Raw genomic sequence first — 24,750 nt, 5'->3', positions numbered from 1 at the left:
GGTCCCAAGAGTGTTAAAGGGGCAGGTGGTGAGATACTGATCTCGACCCAGTGTATCCTGAAGAGGCCGCTCACCAGTGCGGCGCTACCCAGTGAGTTTCGTGAAAGTGAAGAGAGAAACTCAGGAGCGTGCTGGTGGCTGGAAGAAGTGTGAAAACAGACAAGATTTACAAGCATCACAAAGGTAAATGGGCATGTTAAAACAGGAAGAGTGTAAAAGAAATACAGATGAAGTCAAAAGGGTGCAAGAGGCACTTTTAAGGAGGAGCTAAGACTTGCTAGCGGTGCAGAAATAAATCCAATTCCAGAGTAAAGACATTTAAAGAGATATAGAAGAAAAAGGTGCAGGCTACCCAAGAGGAGGAAACAAGTGCAGGTGTGCACAATAGAAAAGAAGGTGCACAAGAGGCACGATTAGGAAACGGACAGGTGCAAGTGTGCACGGTAGAAAGAGGGAACTGTGCAAGAGGCACAACACAGAAAGTATAGCAAAAGCAGGTGCAAGTGTGCATGACAAAGTGAAAGAAACACAGGGATGATAAAAAAAAGTGGTGCAGGAAGCACCTGAAGATAAAAGGTTAAAAGGAAAACAAGTACAAGACATAAAGATTTGACTGGTCGCGCTTAGGAGGAGCAAAGAGCCTGTGTCTCTGTTTCTACCCCATGAAAGGATGCACGTGGAAGCAACTGTATATAAGAGAAAACTACATCCTAACAAAGCTGAATACATATTTTGAAACAGAGAGGCATACGCCTGGGGAAGGGATCCATGAGAATCCTAAAAGGTACTGTGTTATATTTTGTTTTGTTTGGAACTTCGTAAAGGGGGGCATAGGCTTGGGGAAGGGAACCTGAAGATGCCCACAAGAGACATTGTTGAACTTTGTGAAAAGAGGCCTACACCTGAGGAGTGAACCCTGAGAGGCCTAAAAAGAACTGTACAAGAGACATTGTTGAACTTTGTTTAGTTTTAGTTTAGTTTAGTTTATTATTTGTAGGGCGCGCCAAGCCCTGGAGCATCAGGGCGCACAAGACAAGAATATGCTCAACTTTGTTACAGGTACATCTACATAATCATAGTACATTCTGCAATAAATAAAATATATACAGGTACATGTGCATGGTCATAATGCAGTATACAATAAGCAAGAATGAGCAGGGCTGGAGCTAGGTCCAGACAAGAGGTGATAAGGGTACAGGAATATTTAACAATGTGGAGGTGATATACAGTGGAATAAGTACAGTAATATACAATGGTGTAAGATACAGAACGTGGTATCAGAGCTGGGGCATGCAGGTGGATCGCTAGTAGGGACAGTCAGGTCAAGCAGGTCGGATTAGTTAGATGTCATTAGCTCTCAGCCACTTGGTCAAATTCTGCCTGAATTTCGCAAAGGGCTGGGGTTCTCTTATGTCATGTGGTAGGGAGTTCCAAAGCTGTGCTGCTTTGACTGCGAAGCTATGTCCTCCAATAGTGGCACGTTTAAAGCGAGGGACATAGAGGCAATTTGCATTGACCATTCTTGTTGGTCTAGGTGAGGTTCTTAAGTGTAGCCTGTCCATGAGGTAGGGTGGTGCCATGTTATTGAGGCACTTGTGAGTAAGGGAGGCAATTTTGAGTTGGATTTTGTCCTGAGTGGATAGCCATTTATATTCTCTTCTTATAGAGGAGATATGCTCTTTCCTGTTGATCTTAAGCGCGGCTCTCAGGGCATTATTCTGTAGGACCTGGATTTTTTGGATAGTCTGTTTGTTAGCCCCAATGTAGAGACCATTACAGTAGTCCATTTTGGGCAGTATAAGGTCTCTGGCAAGCGTGATGCAGCTGTCTGTAGAGAGGAATTGCTTGCTGGCTCTAATGAGTTTGCAAGTATATGCTGTAGAAGAGGCTAGGGAGTTGACTTGTTTGCCAAAGTTTAAGGTGGCGTCAAGGTAAAAGCCTAGGGTCTTGACTTCCTTAGCTACTTTGATATTGTTCCCATCGATAATGAAGCTGGCATAGTCAGTGTTAAGTTTAGTTATGTATGTCGGGGTGCCTAGGATTATGAGCTCAGTTTTGTCGTCGTTCAGGCATAAACCGTGTGTGGCCATCCATGCCTGAACGATGCTGTAAATTTTATTCACTAAGGCCAGATCCACGACGTAATCTCCTGAAAGCGGAAGGAGGATCTGGGTATCGTCTGCATAGTTGGTGTAGGCGATACCCAGATGATCCATTTCGTCAAAGAGCGGCTTTGGGAATATATTATAGAGGGTTGGTGATAAACAAGATCCCTGGGGTACACCGCACGTTATAGGGATCGGGTCAGCTGAGGCTGATGGAGAGAAGACTCTCATGGTGCAGTTATTCAGGAAGGATTTGATCCATAATATAGCCTCTTTAGAGAAGTGAGCAGCAGAGTCTAGGTGGCTGCATAAGACTGTATGGCCGACTAAATCGAACGCTGCTGAGAGGTCTAGCAAGAGGAGTAAGGCTGCTTGGCCATTGTCCCTACATTGATCTATTTGGGCCTTGAGATCGATAAGGGCAGTCTCTGTTCCATGCTGGGGACGGAATCCAGATTGGCGGGTTCCGAGCAGGTGGTTGGATTCAAGGAAATTTTGTATTTGCATGTATGCCACTTTGTCTAAAATTTTTAGAAGAAAGGGCACAGTCGTGATAGGCCTAAAAGTGGTGGGAATGGCAGGGTCGAGGGTTTGCTTCTTTAGGAGTGGCAGGACCCACGACTCTTTAAGATTTTTCGGTACAATGCCGGTATTGAAGGATGAGTTGATGAGTTTAGTTATGAATGGCGATAGTTCTCTCGCAGCATCCTTAATTAATTGGGCAGGGCATTGGTCACCTTTACAGTTGGATGGTTTAAGTCCCAGGATCACTTTTTCGACTTCAGTGGTAGATACCTTGGAGAAGCAGAAACGTGTTATTTGTTTAGATTTAAGTAGGGGTGCTGGGGTTAGAGCGTCCTGAGGTGTGAGAGATGCTTTTTTGAAGGCGATTTTAGTTTGTAGGTTGACTACTTTGTTGGTAAGGGCAAACTAAATGTCTGAGCACCATTTTTTGTCCTTGGTGCAGTTTTCATGGGGAATGATGGGTGTTTCCAGCTCTTTCAAGATACTGAACAGTTCTCTGACACTTGATTTAGATTGGGATATTCTGGTATTGTATGATTCCTGTTTGGCTAGTAGGATATCTTTTTTGTATTGGGATGATATCTTTGCAAGGTTTAGTTTGTTTTCTACTGTAGGAGTAAGTCTCCATTTCGATTCTAGTTTTATTTTGGTTAACCTGAGATTTTTTAGGTGGGGGGTGAACCATGAGTTGAGATGTTTTTTCGGTTTACTAGTCCGTAATTTGAGCGGTGCTATGTGATCAAGGGCTGAGTTCATAGTTTCATTGAATTGATCAACTAGCATATCAGGCTCCGTGTTAGCTGGGAGCGAGTTTAGTTGGGGTAGTATGATTGGCAACAATTTTTCCGTGGTTATTAGCTTTTTGTTCCTCGTGGGTATAGGAGGGGCAGGTGTGGACTTGGCTGTGGCTAAGTTAGTATCTACTGTAAATAGAAGTAGAAAATGGTCCGTCCAGATCTGGGGAACAGTGTCTGTAATGGTTACTCCACAGTTGTGATCAGCTATCCAGTCAAGGATGCGACCTTTATTATGAGTGGGACAGGTGACTCTTTGGGCAAAGCCCAGCTCTTTTAGGATCAGAGCAGTAGCTGTGGACTGGGTGTCTTTAATATCATTGTAGCCTAGGTTGAAGTCTCCTAGCACTATAGTTTGGGAGGTGTTTTTCAAATTGTTGGACAGGGTGGTGGAGAGGTCCTCAACAAAGGTTCCAATAGGACCAGGAGGTCTGTAGAGCAGGACAATGTTTAGTGTTTGGGAGCTGGCAGTGGCTATTTTGACCGAGAGGCATTCACAAGATTTCGTGATGGGGGATGTGGAGACTCTTATGTCGAGATTGATCTTGGCAATAATGGCTAGACCCCCGCCTCGTGAGGTGTGTCTGTCAGCTCGTATGATGGTATAATTGTCGGGAACTGCTAAGGAGAGGGCGGGACCCGCTGCATCGTGAAGCCATGATTCTGACATGGCTAGGAAGTCTAGGTGGTGACCGAGAATAATATCTGAGATTTCTGTAGCATGAGCGACTAGGGACCTAGCATTTATGAGTGCACCTTTGAGGTGATGTTTAGTGAGCATGGTTCTTGCTATAATGGTAGGTTTGGAGCATTTTTGTGTGGGTCTTTTAGGGATATGAGCTTTCCTAGTGTGTTCTGCAGTGGTTTTCGGCTGTATGTTCATTTTTAGGAAGTTGATTTGTTCAATTTGCTTTGCTGGTAGTTCGTACAATTTTGGTAGGCGAGCACGAAGTTTGAGGTTTCTGTCTGTGGTACTACAGGCCCTGTATGTGGTAGTATCATCTTGATATTGGTTTACTGTAGCTCCAATGGTTTGTTGAGAAATAGGCATGGTCAGGTAGGAGAGTGATAATACCACTAATATGATGAGGGAGGCAGCGTAGAGAGGTAACTTGGCTGTCCTATCTAGTGCAGTGATACTTAGTATGTTTGGTTTTGGAGAGTACATGCTAGCTGACTAAGGGCCTCATTACACGGAAGGCGGTGATCCAGGGCACCCTGGACCATGCCGGTAAATTACCGGCACCGCCTTGGCGGTAAGGGGATTTACCGCCCCATTCCAAGGTCGGTGGGGCGGTAAATCCCCCTTCCGCCATTGCCCTTCCCCATTCCCATTTCTGCCCCATAGGGCTCTATGGGAATGGGGAAGGCGCTAATTACGGCACCGCAATTTTGCGGTGCCGTAATTAGCTCCGAGGGCCCTTAGCGGGTTGGTTTTTAACGCCTGCAAAAAGCAGGCGTTAAAGCACCAACCCGCTAAGGGACCTCGTAGTACGGCGGTAAGGGTTAACGGTCACCGTTGACATTAACGGTGACCGTTAACCCTTACCGCCGTCCGTGTAATGAGGCCCAAAGTCAGGTGCGCAGATAGCAGCACAGTTAGATATAGCTTTCGCTATTAACCTGAAGATAGGGAGTTGCGGCATGCGAATCGAGGCACAGCTAGATTCAGCTTTAAACTAAAGGTATGCAGTTGTAGCATGCAACTAAAAACATAGCTAGGTTCTAAGTTCCATTTTAGCGACTAGAAACATATCACTAAATGCAATTTTAACCTACAATTGAATGGTCTGTAAGCGACCTTAAGGCACAACACAATTGAATGGTCTGTAAGCGACCTTAAGGCACAACACAATTGAAATGGTCTGTAAGCGACCTTAAGGCACAACACAATTGAATGGTCTGTAAGCGACCTTAAGGCACAACACAATTGAATGGTCTGTAAGCGACCTTAAGGCACAACACAATTGAATGGTCTGTAAGCGACCTTAGAAGAGAGGTCTAAACTTGGGGAAGGGAGCACCCGAGGGGCCTAATAAGAACTGCAAAAGAGACATTGTTGAACTTTACAGAAGAGGACTAGACTCAGGGAAGGGAACCCTGGGAGGCCCAACAGGAACTATGTCCTTTTTCTTTAGAATTGGAAGGATCAAAGCTTGGGAAAGGGAACCCCAAGGGACCCAGAGAAATTGTGAACTCTATCGACTCACTTCAAGAGCCCTAATTCAAAGGTTCCAATGGCAATCCTTTTGAGTTGAACTATTTCCAACTGGCGGAACTACACCTATTGGCGAGACTACCTGAAACCAGCTGTGGTTTACATTACATTTTTATGTCACTATTTTTCCTTTAAGAAGATCCTCTCTTACATTTGGTTTAAGAGTGAGGGCAAGCAAAGGTTTGGACACAGGCAAACTTTGGTTTTGGACTTACAGACATTGACTGACGGCCCTTTACAAGCATCAGTTGAGGGAACAGGCTTTACACCAACCCCACAAAGTTTTCTAATAAAGGTTTTCAAACTGTTACTTTTGAGTCTGTGTCTTTCTTGATACCACGGCTGTCTCACACTATGCTCGCTCTAAATGATTGATTCATGAGAAACACCTACATCAGATGGAATTATGACTATGTTAATACATACCTGCTGCACCGATATGGGCCCAGCACCCTGGTGCAGCCTTATCAATGCGTGACTCCCATGTTAACCATCGCATTACTTGATTTATCCTGCAGCCTTGTGATTCATACTTATCTTATCGTGTCAGTAACTTATCACACCTAACCCACCACTTATTAACTGTTTATGTCTCAACACACTGCTCCACAGGCCAGCTCGACCCGTCCCGTGTATGCTTTGTGACTGCAACTTACCTGATTCAACCCTCTAGCCAGGGGAGTTGCTAGGTCTGGAAAAGACCCGGGGCTAATCTGATGTCCGAACTGTTGGGACTGGGGGCTAGCTAGTCTTTTGGCTGTAGCTCCTGAGATTCTATCCGGGGCTACAACCAAAAGATCAGGGGCTATAGCCCCCTTGGCCCCCCCTAGCAACGCCCCTGCCTCTAGCCTTGCACTGTGTATGCTCTGTTACTGTAATATACCTGATTCGACCCACCGGCCTTGCTCTGTGTATGCCATGTGACTGTAACTTACCTGATTCAACTCTCCAGCCTTGCACTGTGTATGCTCTGTGGCTGTAACTTACCTGATTCAATCCTTCAGCCTTGCACTGTGCATGCTCTGTGACTGTAATTTACCTGATTTAACCCTCAAGCCTTGAGCTGTGCATGCTCTGTGACCATAATTTACATGGTTCGACCGTCCAGCCTTGCGCTGTGTTTGCTCTGTGACTGTAACTTACCTGATTCTACCCTCCAGCCTTGCGCTGTGTGCTGTGTGACTGTAACTTACCTAGTTCAACCCTCCAGCCTTGCGCTGTCTGTGCTCTGTTACTGTAACTTACGTGATTCAACCTTCCAGCCTTGCACTGTGTATGCTCTGTGACTGTCATTTACCTGATTCAACCCTCCAGCCCTGCACTGTGCATGCTCTGTGACTGTAACTTACCTGATTCAACCCTCCAGCCTTGCGCTGTCTATGCTCTGTTACTGTAGCTTATCTGATTCAACCATCCAGGCTTGTGCTGTGTATGCTCTGTGACTGTATACTCCTACAACATGTACTCAATATGCTCTGTAACTAGCATCTAGATAACTACAGGCTTTGTGCACTGCTATACGTACAAATAAATAAACATGTCCGTGTCAGGGAGGGTTTAATTGTAATTGTACGCTGCCTGCGATTCGAGCATGGCAGGCAGCGTGTAAAATGAATCTCTGTGTGGTCTGCCTGCTTTGTGCTGGTTCATAAAGCTGGCAGACCCTATAGGGATTTCCAGCATTTGCGTCAGTATGGAAATCCATGCCAGTGCAAATGCCCAAGCATTTTCATAGCATAGAAGAAGGAAGGAGGCAGAAACGCAAGTTGCATTCCGCTCCTCCTCCTCTCCGCCACACAAATGATTGAATATGGGCCATAACATGAATGAATAGCCTAAAAGCCTTGTGCATGGCGTTTACGTCATTCATTTACGTTACATGCTCATATTACGTGAGCCCCCCTTTATTTTCTGCTATATCAATAACATGTCTAGGTATCAGAAAATGGTTGCATAGAGAATCAACATTAATATCAAATACATTTGAAATGTGTTTTCTGCTGTCCTCCAGATCTCCTCAATCTAGGTGCCACTGTATTTTACTGTCTACTGTTGCAACCCCTTTTGGCAGTTCTCCCACTATCCATGTGTCCAAAATCTAGGTGCTACTGCATTTTACTGTCTACTGTTGATGTCCATTTAGGCCTCTCTCCCTCTAGCCAGGAGTCACAAATCTAGGTGGTACCACATTTTTACTGTCTACTCTATTATGCCCATTTAGGCCTCTCTCCCTCTATCCAGGTGTCACAAATTTAGGTGCTACTGTATTTTACTTATACTGTTGCAACCCCATTTAGGCGTTTCCCCCACTATCCATGTGTGCAAAATGTAGGTGCTACCACATTTTACTCTCTACTGTTGTAGGCCCATTTTAGGTGCTATCCAGGTGTTCCATAAATAGGCACTACTGTATTTTACTGTCTACAGTTGCATCCCCATTTGTCGTTTCTCGCACTATACAGGTATCCAAAATAAGGGCGCTACCGCATTGTACTTTCTACTGTTGTAGGCCCGTTTAGGCACTATCCTGGGGTCCAAAAACTAGATGCTGCTGTATTTCAATGTCTACTTTTCTATGCCCATTTAGGCCTCTCTCCCCCTATCCAGATGTCCCAAATCTAGGTGCTACTGTATTCTACGGTCTACTGTTGCAACTACATTCAGACGTTCACCCCCACTATCCAAGCATCCAAAATCTAGGTGCTACTGCATTTTACAGTCTACTGTTATAGGCCCATTTTAGGCTCTATCCAGGTGTCCCAAAAATAGGCGCTACTGTAATTTACTGTCTACTGTTGTATGCCCATATAGGCCTCTCTCCCTCTGTCCAGGTGTCCCAAATATAGGTGCTACTGCATTCTACTGTCTGCTGCCTACTGTTGTAACCTCATTCACTACATTTCAATATCTACTGTTGCAACCCCAATTTAGGCAATTATCTCGCTATCCAGGTGCATTAACTGTCCACTGTTGTAATCCCAGTTAGACGTCCCTCCCTCTATCCAGGTGTCCCAAAACTAGGCTTTACTGCTTCTACTGTCTACTGTGGTAGCACCTTTTAGGCACACACCCCCTATCTAGGTGCCCCAAAACCTGCTCCCAATATCCTGACCAGTTGCCCAAGGCCAGGTAAGTACACATCTAGTCTGGGACCCCAGTTGGACTGGCCCCTCTACTCAGTTACATAATCTGATGTACCCCTCCCACGGGTTAAACACCATACCACACACTGGCCAAATTAGAGCTGCATGTTGGCGCATCAACAGACCTGACGAGACTTACCACACCCTAACTCAGCCATCCCAAATGCACATACCATCATCCCAGCCTTCCGCCACCCACCTGATACACCCTCCATGTAGATCACACTCTGCTCAAATAAGAGTGGCAAGATGGAGAGCGGGAACAGAAAACATTGTCCCCCGGAATATTTCTGGACCACTCAGTGACCCAGGTAAACCAACCTTCACACCCCACCACCCACGCTAACTACTTGCATGCACCCTCTGCTCACACCTCGCCTGAACAACATAGCACCCTGCCCCCAACCCATGCTTTCCTTCTCTCAGCGCATCAAGAGCAGCCCTGGCCAAAACCCCAACCTCCACAGATCTCCCCACATCACCCATACCGCATGGGCCACCCGAATGTTAGGGAAAGGCCCAGACCAAGAACATGCAAGGCACCTCCTAGCTTCACCCGTTCTCCAACCCAGGTCCCAAACCCTGCCACCTCACTATAGGGCCCACACGTCCCTGCTGGCACCCAACCCTATTCCCCTCTTTGCCCATCCCCCCTGGTCCAACTCCAATTCCCCACACCTCCTCCACACACCCTCCACCGCCCACCTCTCTGCCCCTTACCACCACAACCAACCTCTTTTCCCTAACACCCCCCCTGGTCATGCCCTCCCCCAACCCCGGGCCACCACCAGCTCCTCCACTTCCGCTCCTTCTACCATTCCCAACCCCACCCACTGTCATGATCCCTGCTTCCAAGGGGTCAGGACTTGCCCCACGACCTTGGAAGCAGGCCCATGACTCTGATCCCAGGAACCAGCCAGTCCCTATAGGGACCCTCTGGACCTTGTCCTGGCGCCAGTGGCGCCAGGCTCATGATGGTGACGGGTCCCGGCACATGAAGCGCCGGGCTCATATTGGATAAGAGTGCTTGGTGGACCTACCTGTAGCAGACCATGCTGCTTACTTACCAGCTAACTGGTCTCCTGATCCTTCTCTGCCTGGAACTACTTTTGCTGTCTGGGTGGAGCAGGAGCCACTCCCTGGAAGCAGAACACAGGAACTCTTTTAGAAATCTGGAACTCTTTTCTTACCTGGGTGGGGCCGTGGAAGGAGACGCCTAAGCACTACAGAAGGCTATTTAAACCATAGCCGATTGGTTTCACGTGCTTCGCGTTATTCTGCATCTGCAGCAGGACGCTCACCGTGTCAGCTCCAGGAAACCTCCAGCTCCAGATCCTGTGAACACGAAATAACTTGCTGGAATCCAATCTTCAGTCTTCTTCAGTCTTCTGCAGCTCCTGCAAAACAAAGGCACAGGTTAGGCTAAAGTAAAGGCAGTGAATCTACTTACCTAATCCAACGGCAGCATCCAAGGCGCCTTTTTCTGCCTTTCTCTTCCGGCATCCGACATCTGCAAAGAGAGAGAACATCGGTCAGTAATATTCAACTACACGTTCTGCTTACCTGTGTTACGCCCGTTCCAACTCAGCTCGCGCTGCATTCCGGCACCTGCAAGGCAAGATACATCGGTTAGTAACGCTTAGTTACAAGACTGCTTACCTGTGTTATGCTCGCTTTCAATCTGTTTGCGCTGCACCTCAGCACCTGCAAAGACAAAAGAGACATTACGGAGCATTCTCCAGCGCTAGTGCAGTCTTTCTACTTACGTGCCATTAGAAGGATAATCTTCATCGTCACAGCATCTGAAAAGGGAAAGACATAGACTTTACAGACTTAAGACTTTTGAAAGAGAAGAAAACAAGGCAAAAGGAACTTTAATACTTACAAGGCACGCTCGTGCATTAACGGCGTCTTCGCTCTCAGCAAATCCTCTGCTATCAAGAGGCAGAGCTCGCATCCAGTGAAGCAACTGGATCCAGCGCCCCTGCATAAGACGCAGGATGGAGAGCCCGGCATTTACCTATATAAGGTAAGCGCAATATCAACCCAGTTCCACGGGGAAAGAAAGGGCGAGAGGGGCTAGGAACTTTCCGAACCTTCCAAACACTAATACCTTGGTTTACCCTTGCAGACATCTCACTCTTCAGCTTAAACTGTCGGTGGGAAGGGGGCCCAGTCCGGAAGCAAAACGAACCCTGCGCCTAACACTGAAGACAGTATCCTCGCCAGATCAAGACCTGCGCCTCCGGGGGAACCAGGTGAGCGTTACACCCACGCAGCACTTGAAAATATACCCCACCAACTCTCTTGTGCCCTCATGAACGCAGGTCATTCTCCAAAAACAAATTCCACATCTTTGACCTCAACACAGTGGAAAATCCAGACGTCCTTTTCATCACAGAAACCTGGTTAGCTGACAATTATGAGCCCATTGTGCACAAGGCCTTCCAACCTGGGTACAACCTTATTGTTCAGAACAGATCACGAAGGGGTGAAGGACTTGTGATACTACACAAACACCAATTCCCACTTATAATTAAGGACACCTCAGCCAGCACCACAGACTATGGCCCTCATTACAACCTTGGCGGAGGACCATGGTGCTATTAGCACCATGGTCCATGCCGCTAAGGCTACGATTCCGCCATGCTGGATGGCAGAATTACCGCCCCATTACAAGGTGAGTGGGGCGGTAATTCCCCATTCACCAATGGCCCCTTCTCCATTCCCATTTTTGCCCCATAGGGCATAATGGGAATGGGGAAGGCGATAATTACGGCACCGTAAATTACGGTTGCCGTAATTATCGCCAAGGTCCCTTAGCGGGTTGGTTTTTAAGGCCTGCAAAAAGCAGGCGTTAAAGTCACCATCCTGCTAAGGGACATTGTAATCAGGCGGTAAGTGTTTAACGGCGCCGACGCTCTTTACGGCGCCGTTAAACACTTACCTCCTGGGTTGTAATGAGGGCCTATGATTCCCATCTGATAAAACTCCAACTCTCAGCCTCCACCTCGCACAGCTTTCTACTTATTTACGAACCAACTGGCTACAACAAGAACTTCAGAGACAAGCTCCGCGATGCTGTGACAACCAATCTCCATCCAACACTTACCATCCTAGGTAATTTCAACATCTGGTTTGACTCACCCTCAACCCCATGACCGGACCTCTCATAGACAACCTACAAGCATTCAACCTGACCCAACGCATCTCCACACTCACTCACACTGGAGTTCACACCCTTAATGTGCTCTTCACTACTGCATAAATATCCACACTGCCCCAATGCCCCCTATCATGGACTTATCACTTAGCAGTCTTATTCTCTGTACCACTGACCACCACAATCCACGCCAAGTTTATGCCTGACCACCACTAACGCCCACACCGATCATTGCGCTATGGAATAAAGTCATTATCGCCCCAGATCTAGCCTACTCCCTCCTCTCCCCCATCACTATCCATCCATGAAGGGCCACTCTCCATACAACTCTTCAACCTCTGGCTCTTGAACGCCCATACAGCCCTCAAACCAACAAAACGGTCCTCTCAGAGATCAGGACCCACACCCAGGTGATACAGCACCAACCTCAAATCATTAAAATCTCTCAAGCACCAGCTACAATGGACCTGGAGAACAAACCCCACTGCGCCGACCAAAACCGCCCTACCAAGACTAACCAGAGCATACAGACAAGAAATCATAAAAACCAAGAAAACATTCTATGGGAACAGAATCTTAAACTCTCAGAACCCGAGCATGGAACTGCATAGAATCATTTCCGAATTCAACTCCCCGGCCTGCTCTAAACCCCCCACCCACCTCCCAATCCCCATGTGACACCATATCAGAACACTTCCACAATATTGCCATCGACAGCCACACCGCCATCATCTTTAAATTGGAAGACATGCCCACACCCCCTAACCACCAACAGACCAACCCCTGTCAAAACCCTCCTTTGATAGAAACGTTCACCTCTTTCACTCCAATCACACACCTGGAGTTCCTCTCACTCCTAGCACACAGCTGCCCAACATCCTCAAAACATCCTAGTTTCAACCTGTGCAGACAGTATTGCTCGCTCCATCCTCAACCACTCCCTAACATCAGGAACTTTCCCAGAATCCCTAAAAACCTCCTATATCAAACCCCTCCTCAAAAAACCTACACTTGACCCACTCCTCCCCCAGAACTACCGGCCTATCTCCAACACCTAATTCATGGACAAATTCAGGGACTACACAGCATACAAGTAGCTTGGACTTTACGCTGAAGCCAACAACCTCCTGGACCCAGTGCAATTTGGCTTTAGACCACTCTGAGGAACAGAATCGCCCCTGGTGTCCATCTGGGACGACCTAAAAAGAACAGCTGATGCAGATGGCTGCACTGTACTCATCCTTCTTGACCTCTCTGCCGCTTTTGATATCATCGAACACACCATCCTCCTAGACAGGTTACACTCATTAGGAATCAAGACACAGCCCTCTCTTGGATCTCGTCTTTCATCTATAATCATTCAGAAATCATGTTCCTCCACACGTTCACCTGCACCTCACAACCAGTAACAAAAGGGGGCCACAAGGAGAATCCCTATAACCCCTGTTCTTCAATATCAATCTAAAACCACTGCCCGCACTCATCCAATCCAACAATCTTACCTGCTACACCTATGCAGACGACATGCAGATCATCCTTAAAATTCCAAAATCACTAGGACCCAACCATCCAGCTATGTCTTCATGCCTCTCTGATATTGACTACTGAACGATGACCAACCACCTCATCCTCAATCCTGGGAAAACTGAAATCCTAGTCTGTGGGAAAACATTGCTCCTCCCCCAACCTATTCCATGGCCGCAATCCCTAGGTCGCCCATCAGCATCCTTTACCTCAGTGAAAAACCTTGGATACACACTGGACACATATGTATCCCTCCCCCAACAGGTCAACTCCATTTCCAAAACCTGTTTCATCGACCTACACATCGTAGGGTGTGTCTCCCTTAACTGCCTTATTCTTACAGTTTCCCACCATCATCTCCATCATCCTCTCCAGCTTAGTCTATGCAAATTGCCTTTACCTAGGCGCACCAGAGTTTCAGCTAAGGAAACTGCAAACAATCCAAAATGCTGCATCCCGCCTGCTCATTAACCTACCTCCCAGAGAACACATCATCCCTACACTGAGCGTGTTCCATTGGCTCCATATTGGCTGATGCACTACCTTTAAAGCCATGTGCATTCCCCACCGGACAATTCACAAAACAGGGCGGGAATTCCTTCAAGACAAAGTCACCCACTACCATCCTTCAAGGACTCTCAGATATTGCACAGCATCTCTTCTAGTAGTCCAACATTACAACTCCTCCAGACTCTGCGGATCCTCTTTCTATGTCCAACCGCTGACCATCTGGAACTCCCTACCCCTGCTCATTCACAAGATTGACAATCACCTGGCATTCAGAAAATTCTCTAAAAACCTGGCTATTCCCTCCCCCTTTGTATCCCTCCCCGACCTATCCTCTGGATAGGTGCACAGAAACGCTGACCCAAACACAACAACACTCCCATCCGCCAATACCCCATGGATGCCAGCAGTATTCTCAGTGGCACACTGTGACAAACCTTTCCTTCCCAAATGCATCAACACTCCTACCCACCAACACCCCATGGACACCAGCAGCATTCACAGAGGCACACCATAACATACCATCATCCTCCCCTCAGTCACCACCTGTCATCCCTCTGTGTCCTCTCCCACTGCTCAGACTTGCATTCCAGGGAGATCATGAAAAGCGACAAGAAAAAGAACACTGCAGTCAAACTTCAACCATGCTTATGGTACGTATACCTTAAATCACATCTAGGGACACAGGTCACAGGCATGGCCATCCATCTATGCACCCTAGAATACAGCTATGGCTATGGTATTCTGGTCAAGCAGCACACATAGCCGTCCACCCTGAAACCCCTGACGTACCTCAACACATCTGCCATTAGTACACAGCGACAACCAACAAAGCAGAATTCGGTCTAGCTGTGCTCACATTGAATCTTCAGCACTAGAACTGTATCCTAAACCCCCAACAGCACTGACCCAAGTGCCTGACCTCTGGGCTGCTTACTGGAGCCTTGCCAGACCACCTAAGGCCTAACCCGGCAGAAATGCACACAAGCATCTTTAATTTAGGCTCTTGGAACCTCCTGCACATGGACTATGGTCACCAAGGGCGCTAGATAAGTGACAAACACAATACAATACAAAACAGATGTGGTGCTGTGGGTTCCTAACATATGCTTGTAACTAAAATACACGCTATGGTGGCTTTCACCAAGATCTGCAAGCTTGAGTTTGTGAAGGCTGTGCTAGTAGTTTAGATGCACACAGAATATGGATTTATCTATTATATGGATCAACCCAACATTATAATGTTCTGCAAGGACAACAACTACCAACATAATTCTCTTGGGAACTAATTTGAGGTCATCTCACTGCAACACAATGGCACTGGTGACACGCTACTGTTTATTTGAAATGGCATCATTCTTTATGGACATGGAAGTGGTTCAGCTAGACTGTCTTTCAGGCCAATGTAAAATGATCACAAATGATCAATCAATCATTTTAAAGTGGATGTTTTTGATAATGACTGTGAAAGATTCTATTTACATATCAGATTACATGTTGGAGTTTTCTGATCCTTCTGTAATTGCCTCAGCAATGTTTTGCTGACAAAGCTTCTTTCTTGAGTTAAATACAGTTTGGAGCAAACTGGATCCTTACCTTCTTCAAGTTGAACAGGGAAGCATATGAGTTCTCTTCTCCTTTGTGTGGGAGTTAAACTGCGGATTGTATATCCTGATTTATCCACAAGTGGACCTTGATGCTCACTGGAGGTCCACTGTAGATAACATTTCATTGTATTTCCCTCAAGGGTGGAAAACCACTAATTATTTGCAGTATGGTTAATTCTTGATGGCTGATCCCTTCATGATCATCCTGTTCCTTCACCAACATGATAGCGATGTCTGGGACTTGGTTGTTCCAGAAATGAATCTCCACTTAGTCTGGACACTTTTCAATGAAATGATAGATGCCATTCAAACTGACATAGCTGTCACAACTTTTTAATTTGATAGGATGGCTAGTTTGGAACCAGAGGACTTGGTTACCACAATCTACCAAAGGGGTAAGTTTTCAAAATCAATTGTTTGTCTAGAAAAACATGTGTGCTCTGAGCAGCAATGACTATCACTGGATGAGTGAGTCGATGTAGCCCTGTTTTGATTTCTTCTCCAGTTACCCCATTTAGTGGGAATCCCTTTCCATCAAAATGATGTCAATCCCCAATAAGGGGTTTGAGGGTGATAGGTTCATAGTATCAAGGTCACCTGAGACTCTGTATCTATGATAGCTAATACATCACAGTGTTGTTGAACTTTGATAGGTGCAAAAAACCTTTCTTCTTTCCGCTCCAATTTAGAAAGAAAGTGTGAGTTTGTGGATAATTTCGATTGCATTGTATTGATGTTTGGCATTTAATGCATTTACACTTCAGCAGACCCCTCTGGGGCACTCTCCTCAGGATAACGTTAATGTGGGCTGGTAAAGGACTCTGTAAAAATGAAGATACATTTGGAAACTGAAAATGGGAGGGGGACTTTACATCTCTTCCATTAGTTCCAGTTCACTGCCGCATGTTTGCATTATGATAAGTAGAAAAGCCTGGAGAAGAAGGGAAATCCGTTATTCTAGCATCTCTGATGAAATTATTGTATTTGGTTCTTGTTGAGTCTTGTGCTTAGGGGCTTCTTGGCTAATCTTTTCCTTTGGTCAGATTCTTTTAATTAATCCTATTTGCTCAGACTGCTCTTTTGGAGGAGGCACTGTGTTTCATTGTGAGTTACATACTGTTGAAGGTTTAGGAACAATATATGTGGTGTTAAGGCCATTAGCACCAAAGGATAACAAAGGAAAATCCTTTACCAACATGGCCACCATGAAAAGGGAAGGTGGGGCATCGTGCACACCCCTCTTCCCTTTCCATGGCAGCCGTTCTGCACAGAGAGGAAGGAGCGGCTGCGGCGACGAGTGCCACCACAGCCGCAATAATGTAAGTTGGGGGAGGAGGGGATTTCAATATTAAATAAAGGGGACAGGGCGGTGGCAGCAGATTGGAACATGGGCTTACACCAGCGGTTCAATCCTGTGTTCCTAGCCACCTGATTGGCTCCCCGCCTTTCCCCTCATCCCCTCCCCCCCTGAGTGCTAACGTTGTTTGAATCTGTCTTATGGAATCAAGAATTAAGCTGCTCAGTTGGAATGAAGAAAGGGAATGTTTGTGTTTGAAAGGAGAGAGAGAAGGAAGCAGGAGAAGACTGGAAGTGGGAGGAGGAGACAACTGGGGCTGCTCATATGTCAACTTTAATAAAAGAAGACATGGTAAACATTTACTTGATGACTACGTGTTGTGCGTGGGCACGGTCATAATACTGGCTTCGGGGATGGGATACCATTGTATAAGTGTTGTCGAACTTGAAAAACTATTCATAGTTAAGGAGAATCCATTCTTGGCTAGATACCACTTTGCCAGCAGGGATCAAAGGAAAAAACAAACCATAGAGGAGTTCATAACAGCCCTTCGAAGACTGGTCATAAAGGGCAGTTTTGAACACTGCAAGGATTAACATCTAAGGGACCAGCTCATGATACGTTGCAGTAACCACAAAGAGAGGGAAGCGTTGTGGCAAGAAGGGAAAGAGCTATCGAGGTAGTGAAAACAGTTCAGCACACGGAAACATGCATGTAGCAACTGAGTGCAAATTCGGAGGAAGCAAAAGGGAGTGAGGCAAACCAGATTCCAAAACCAAACCAAAATTGAGAAAAATAAACAAAATATACCCCCTCAACGAATCGAAGTGGTAAACCACCTACCTCCACCAAACCAGAATATAAATTCAACTTCACCAAAGTGACCATCCTAGAGATTGAAAAAATAATACTCTCGCTCAAACCAAACAACTGTCGAGGCAACATATGCCCAGCCCAACTGATAAAAGACGCGGCCAGGGACCTATTCCCATTTATCTCCAAACTTAATAATGCCTCCTTTACATCAGGCACTATACCTGACAATCTTAAACAATCATGGGTCCTCCCCCTCCTTAAAAAGCAAACCCTGGACCCCGCCATCCCGACTAACTACAGGCCAATCACTACAGTCCCATTTCTGCTAAAAATCCTAGACAGAGTGGCCTACCTACAGATCCAAAAATATCTGGAGATGCACCAACTATTAGGTACCAGACAATCAGGCTTCTGGCCTCAACATGGTTCCCGAAACTGCACTTATCGATCTCAAAACCCAAGTCGATGAACTGAGAGATCTTGTAAAAACTGCCCTACTCCTCCTATTGGACCTCTCAGCGGCATTTGACTTGGTGGATCATGATGTACTCTATATCCATTTGAAACAGCAGCCCACTTCTCCACACATGCCATTGCATGGATCAGGTCGTTCCTAAGCGGCAGAACCATGAGGGTTTTCTCCACCTCCGCAGCGGCTGACCCAGTACCTATCACATGTGGCGTCCCCCAGGGATCCTCTGTCTCTCCGACTATGTATAACGAAGCCCCTGTTCGATGATCTGGACCTTCTGGGTGTCACCTACACAAACTATGCAGATGACACTCAGATTCTCATCCTACTTTCTCGGGGATTATGAACAGGATTTGGCCTTGGTGAACAGGATATACCTCATCATCCAGGCATGGATGGCCTGTCATGGTCAATGCCTGAATGATGACAAAACGGAACTCACCATACTGGGGAACACACAAAATATCAAAAGACTGAACAATGACTACTCATCATTTGTCATAGATGGCAACACCATTAAAGTAGCGAAAGAAGTAAAAACACTAGGTTTTTACCTCGACTCTTGCCTCTCCCTAACAAAGCAGGTGAATGTGATGGCCTCTAGCACCGCTTACACCTGCAAGCTGATTAGAGCAGCTAAACCATATCTATCCACCGCCAGCTGCCTCACCCTATCAAGAGCCCTGATATTATCCAAATTTGACTATTGCAATGCACTATACATAGGGTCCAATAAACACACACTGCAAAAAATCCAAACCCTGCAGAACAATGCCCTTAGAGCCGCCCTAGGAATCCCAAGAAGAGAGCATATCTCAGACGCCAGAAGACAATCTAACTGGCTCTCTACAGTTGATAAAATTAAACTCAAAACAGCATCTTTGACTTTCAAAAGTATTAATGAACTAGCCCCCAAATACCTAATAGAACGATTAAAAAAAGAACCTCTAACAGACCTACCAGAGAAGCATATACCAACCAACTAGCTGTGCCCCCATTCAAGCTGAGCACAGTCAGAGGCACCAGCTTCCCTTTCAAAGCGGCCCAGCTGTGGAACTCCCTCCCTTCCTTAAGGTCTGACCAATCTTATCCACAATTCAGACTTAATTGCATTAAATGGCTCAAATAAAATCACCTATAACTGACTACACTAGGACTACTCACGCCTGACCCACCTGTTAATCTACAGCGAAACGCTTACTTCCTTGCTCATCACCCGCGCTTAATCCACCTTTGCTCCTCGACTCTCAATGTATACTGTGTATACACCCCTGTGTACAAGCACCTGTGTACAATCACCCGTGTATGTAACCATGTATATTGTCATCACTTACTATCAAATGCACCCTGTAACTTTCCTGAAATGTGTAACCGTAATATGTAAGCTTAAAGTATTCTTGAACACGCGCCTGGATACCCTCGGGTCTGGCGCGTGCTATAAATAAATAAACAAATGAACAAACAAACAAACAGATTGAGCATGGAAGATGGATCAAGGAAGTTAAACAAAAGGAAGAGGTCAAACAGCAGGTCATGAAGAGGCTGGATGTGAGGCAGAAGTTTGCCTCTTTCGATGCGTGAGCAGTGAATATTTTCCCAATGACAAGGAGTGTTTTGCAGAGCATGTGATCGGCAGGGAGTGTGGGAGGAAAGGTCATCTGGCGCAATGTTGCCAACAATGGACAAAGTTCGGAACAGTGAAATGTGTGCAAAATATTGAATCCTTGTTGAATGGGTGGCGAGAGAAGGATGATGACGAGGTGTGTGTGGTGAATGTAGTAGATGCTAGACCCAAGAGAGTCAAGCCACATGCTGATATTGAGGTTACAAATGTGCTGCGCCAGCTGTTGATTGGCAGTGGGCCTGATTACACACTAATGAAATGAATACATGGAAAAACACATTTAGTTGCTGTGATTTACAGAAAGCAACAGTAGCATACATTCTTATGGCGAAGTGCCCATTGAAATAGAAGAGTTTGAGGCACAATTTATATTTAAGGGATGTAGTGTGACAGGCATACTAAGGGTGACAAGGAAAGGAGGCAATCTGTTGTGGGCTACACAAGTGGATTTAGGAATAAGGTTGGATCCTGGGCACCTTCTCAGGTTTTGGTAGTGCAAAAGAGAGATGTTGATTGTCAGAGAGAGGATGTAAAGGAAGGCTATCTCAGGGTGATTGAAAAGAAACAGGGATGTCTCAACAGATGTGTGCATTATATTATGGTGAGACCTGGGGCAATGCCGGTCAGGGCCAAGGTGAGGACTATCCCAGTGGCTTTGAGCTCAGAAATTAAGGGAGAACTCAAACGCATGATGAGGGAAGGCATGATATATGAGGCTTAGCCCAGTGGTGACGGTACGCACGCCCAATAGCAGTTTGAGGCTGTTTATAGATCTCTGGGCTCTCAATAAGAATGTAGTTCCAGACAGATTCCCTCTACCAAAAAACTTTCTTGCCCTTTATCTGTAATGATTTATATTTTTTCCAAATCTACAGACAGTGCATGAACCACAGGGATAGTGGCCTACAATGGTTCTGAGATTCCAGTGGGCCCTTTGTGGAGTTACTCTTTGGAACTGGGAGTAGGTGAGGTACCCTTTTAATGTTTCTGATTTTGTGGAAGTAGTTCATTAACAAAATGTAAATTGTTTGAGATACAGGGCAAGACATGAAACAGTTTTCCAAATGCAAAGCAGCAAACGGCATCTGTTGCGTGGAATGCCCTTGTGGGAAACACTATATTGGACAAACCAGCAGACCACTTTACAAAGGATTAACCTAACATAGATCTCGCATTAGGTGCAAGAAACTTGAAGCACCGATGGTCTCACAATTTGTGAGTATGACATTTCTTGGTGGGTGCTTGATGTGGTGACCTCTGGAGCAAATGTGAGCAGCACATTGGCGCATAAAGAACTGTGGTGGATCTCAAAAATTGAATCGCACATCCAGGTCTCAATGAAGATTTACCCTACCATTAATTTACCATGTGTGGTCAACTTTTCTTATACTCCATGTACACAAAATAAAATGTATTCAAAGTTACTGCCTGCTTAACCATGTGTACCAAGTGTGCGGACTCTTCGGCAGCAAGTGTGGCCGGCTCTTCTTAGTATTATACAGATACAAATGCATTGAAGATCTGAGCACCAAGATGCAAATGCATTCACAGCTGCTAATTTACAACTACATGTACCAAATTTGCCATAGTCTCTTGCAGGTTGTGCTACAAGTCAACCTATCATATTCGTCAAGGAATCAGAGATCTGGGAACATCCGTCCATGAAACGCACTTGACCGTCTAGTTGTTTCATGGTGCACAACATACGACAAGAGTTTGCCTTAACACTGCGATAACATAGGGCTCCAACAGATCGAACAATCTGGAGCAAAGAAACAGAGGTAAGGATGCCACATGCATGGAATCCAGCACCAGCAAATAGGTAATACACTGCTTACAGTGCTCCCCACCTTGACTATATGCAGCACTTGTTGTGCTGCAGCTAGTTAGCGGCCTGGAATCATAATACAACACACATTCTTGGTGTCTTCCTGCAGAGTCCAATACCAACAGCCTCACAGAGCAACAAAGGTGCCCAAAAGGCACAATGTGGAAAATGCCGACCATTCACACAACGTTGAGCTTCTGAATCCGCTTTGGGTAAAAACAACAAATTGTTTCCAGTGACCCCAAGGCAATCCACTACGGCTTTCTAATAGAATCATGTCCCCTGTATTGCAGGTCTTCGACTCTACAGGGGAAGCTTTTACTTTAACTCTTCTCACTCGCATCAGAAAATGCTTGACCTTTAACATCAACTTAACCAAGAACTGTTTGCGGACATACCACAACCGCCCAGATAAGGTCCGTGAATAGAAACTATTTTTAGAGATCAGGCCTTTCAGTGAGGTTTACATCACACTAATATTGACATGATGTGTTTTATGTGCAGGGTCCACTTTTTTTCCTGTCATCCCGATGAAGTCTAGGAGGGACGTATATAAACATCTCTCAACACGCCCCTGTAGACAGGGCTATACCCCATCATCTGTTGTTTAGTTGCCCCACAGAGAAGTTGACCCCTAGAGTGTACCTCAACAATAGACCTACAGCGTTCAATAGTGAACGCCCCGATAGAAACAGAGTGCTCCTCATAGAATTGAATTACTGAACTTACAAATGAGTGATTGTGTGATCTGATGGATGTAGGTGTCCTCCATGGTTCATAGAATGAAATACAAGATTCATGCAGAAGAAAATATTAATGAGTGTAGTTGACTGTGATTTGGTAGACATCGACATATCTAACAGCAACTATTGGAGTCATTTAGAAATTTCGTGAATACCATTGTGTTTATTACACTCCATGGGCCTCATTACGAGTAGCCCGGTAAAAGCGGGTTCATTACCGGCATGCCGGAATGAGCGGGTCCGTGCTCGCATGAACCCGCTAATAGCGGGTGATTACGAGTGCGTGAGCACGCGCGTTCCCCCATGCGGTAATGGCAATACTGCCATGCCGCTAAAGGCCCTCCAACCCCCCTATACTGGCGTCGCGGGACCCGCCAATAGCAGTACCGCCTAATACCAACCCCTAAATACAGGCATGGTAATACCACCATGGTAATACCGTGTTCACAAAAAACGGACCCGGAAATTACGTCATCGTGCAGGAACGGGAAATGGGCCGGTGGCCATCTTTAAAAACACAATCCATTGCCATCCTCCCCAACCACCAGTCCATTTGTGTTGTGCTGTGCCAGAAAATACTCAGGATGTCCAAGGCAACCAGGAAGATGACCCCCCGGAAGCGCAAACAGTGTTTTTCTGACGCTGAGCTTAATATGCTCGCAGACACCCTGGCCCAGCATGCAGACATCATCAGGTCTACCGACATGAAGCATGCGGCCCAGATGAAAAAGAAGCAAGTCTGGCAGGAGGTTGCCCAGAGGGTGTCGGCTGTGGGAACCACCCCACGAACTGTGCGCGACTGTCGCAAGCGGTGGGATGACCTCCCCCTCAGGGTGAGGAACATCCTGGCAGACAACAGGAGGGCCGCCATGGCGACAGGCAGGGTGCCACACTCGCCAGCGAAGCTGATGCCATGGGAGGAGACAGCCAGTACATTCATAGATCCCGAGTCCATAGAGGGATTTGGAGAGCTGGAGATGGGCGCCGCATCATCCCCAGAAGAAGTTGAGTGACCCATCACATCCCTGTAGGGTAAACCATGATGTGGCACAAGTGACGTGGAAGTGAGACTAGGCAAGGCAATGCATGTCCCAGGCCCACATCAACATATGCAGTCAAGAATGTGTGCCACACCCTGCCACACACAAATGCATGCTGAGTGCCAAACCCAATCCCAACACACGGGCAACATGATTCGACCGTGCCCATGTAACTCACCACACAGACACCATACCAATGCTATGCCACCAGACATGCAATGATTGCCCACATGCCCCCTCAGAACACCAAATGCCACACCCCTGTAATAATTGGATGCATGAATGTATAAACATATCACATCGCTATAGAATATCGCTGCCATGTGACACCATCACTGATGACCTGCATCTCTTCTATCCCCCAGGCACCGATGAGGAACATGGCAGGCAGGACAGGGGTGCAAGTGCATCTACATCACGGCAAGGGACCAGGGCCACCGCCACCCCCAAACCCAGCCCGAGAAACTGCCCAGACCAACAGGCAGTGTGCCAGACCGGGCAGAAACCCAGCAGGAAACACCTGCACAACAGTGGGAGGCGTTTCCGTTCCCGCACCGCCAACCACCGCGGATGTTGCGGATGCTGATGTGGAGAACGAGGGTGACACAGTCGTGTCCACCACACCCACCCCAAGCCCCATTACCAGCCTCACCCCCCTATAGAGGCCGACATCAGCGACGATCCCTGCCTCCACGACTTGGACCTCGGAGAGACTGACATATGCCTCTTCGAGGAGGACAGTGCCCCGGACGTGGGCCCCACGCAAGCGCCATCCACCATCCTGGCTGCCACCACCCTGGCTGCCACCACCCCGGCCACCAGCACTCCCGCTACCAACAACTCCTTTGAGGCTTGCATGTCGAGGGTTGAGGCACGACAGGAGTCGATGCTAGACCTACTGCGGCAACAAATTGCCGATGGGAAGGACTCCATAAGGGCCATCACTACAGCCATTGCTGCTAACACTGCTGCTGTTGAGGCGTCCACAACTGCCATGAGGGAGTGTCTGGGGGCAAGCCCTGATGTCCAACCTGCCTCAAATGCAGCGCCCACACCTTGGAGCAGGCATGGGACCGGCCACTGACACGTCCACTGATACAACCCCTTCCACCTCAGCCCACTCAAGCCCCGTGCGGATGACCCAGAGGAGTGCACAGCGCTTGGACATGCCACCCCCGGATCCCAAAAAAGCGAAGAAGTAGAGTGGGCAGACAATGCCGTTGGACAAATGGACGTTGGTCAAGGGAACAGTCTTTGGTGTACATTCGGGGACATTTGGGGTTTGTAGGGTGGGTGAGGGAGTTAACTGGGGTATTTTTGGGGTTTGTAGGGTGGGTGAGGGAG

Source organism: Ambystoma mexicanum, chromosome 2q, assembly GCF_040938575.1.
Source record: "Ambystoma mexicanum isolate Mex_15411 chromosome 2q, UKY_AmexF1_1, whole genome shotgun sequence".
NCBI lineage: Eukaryota > Metazoa > Chordata > Amphibia > Caudata > Ambystomatidae > Ambystoma > Ambystoma mexicanum.
The sequence above is the reverse complement of the archived record's forward strand: the minus strand, read 5'-3'. Positions refer to the sequence as shown.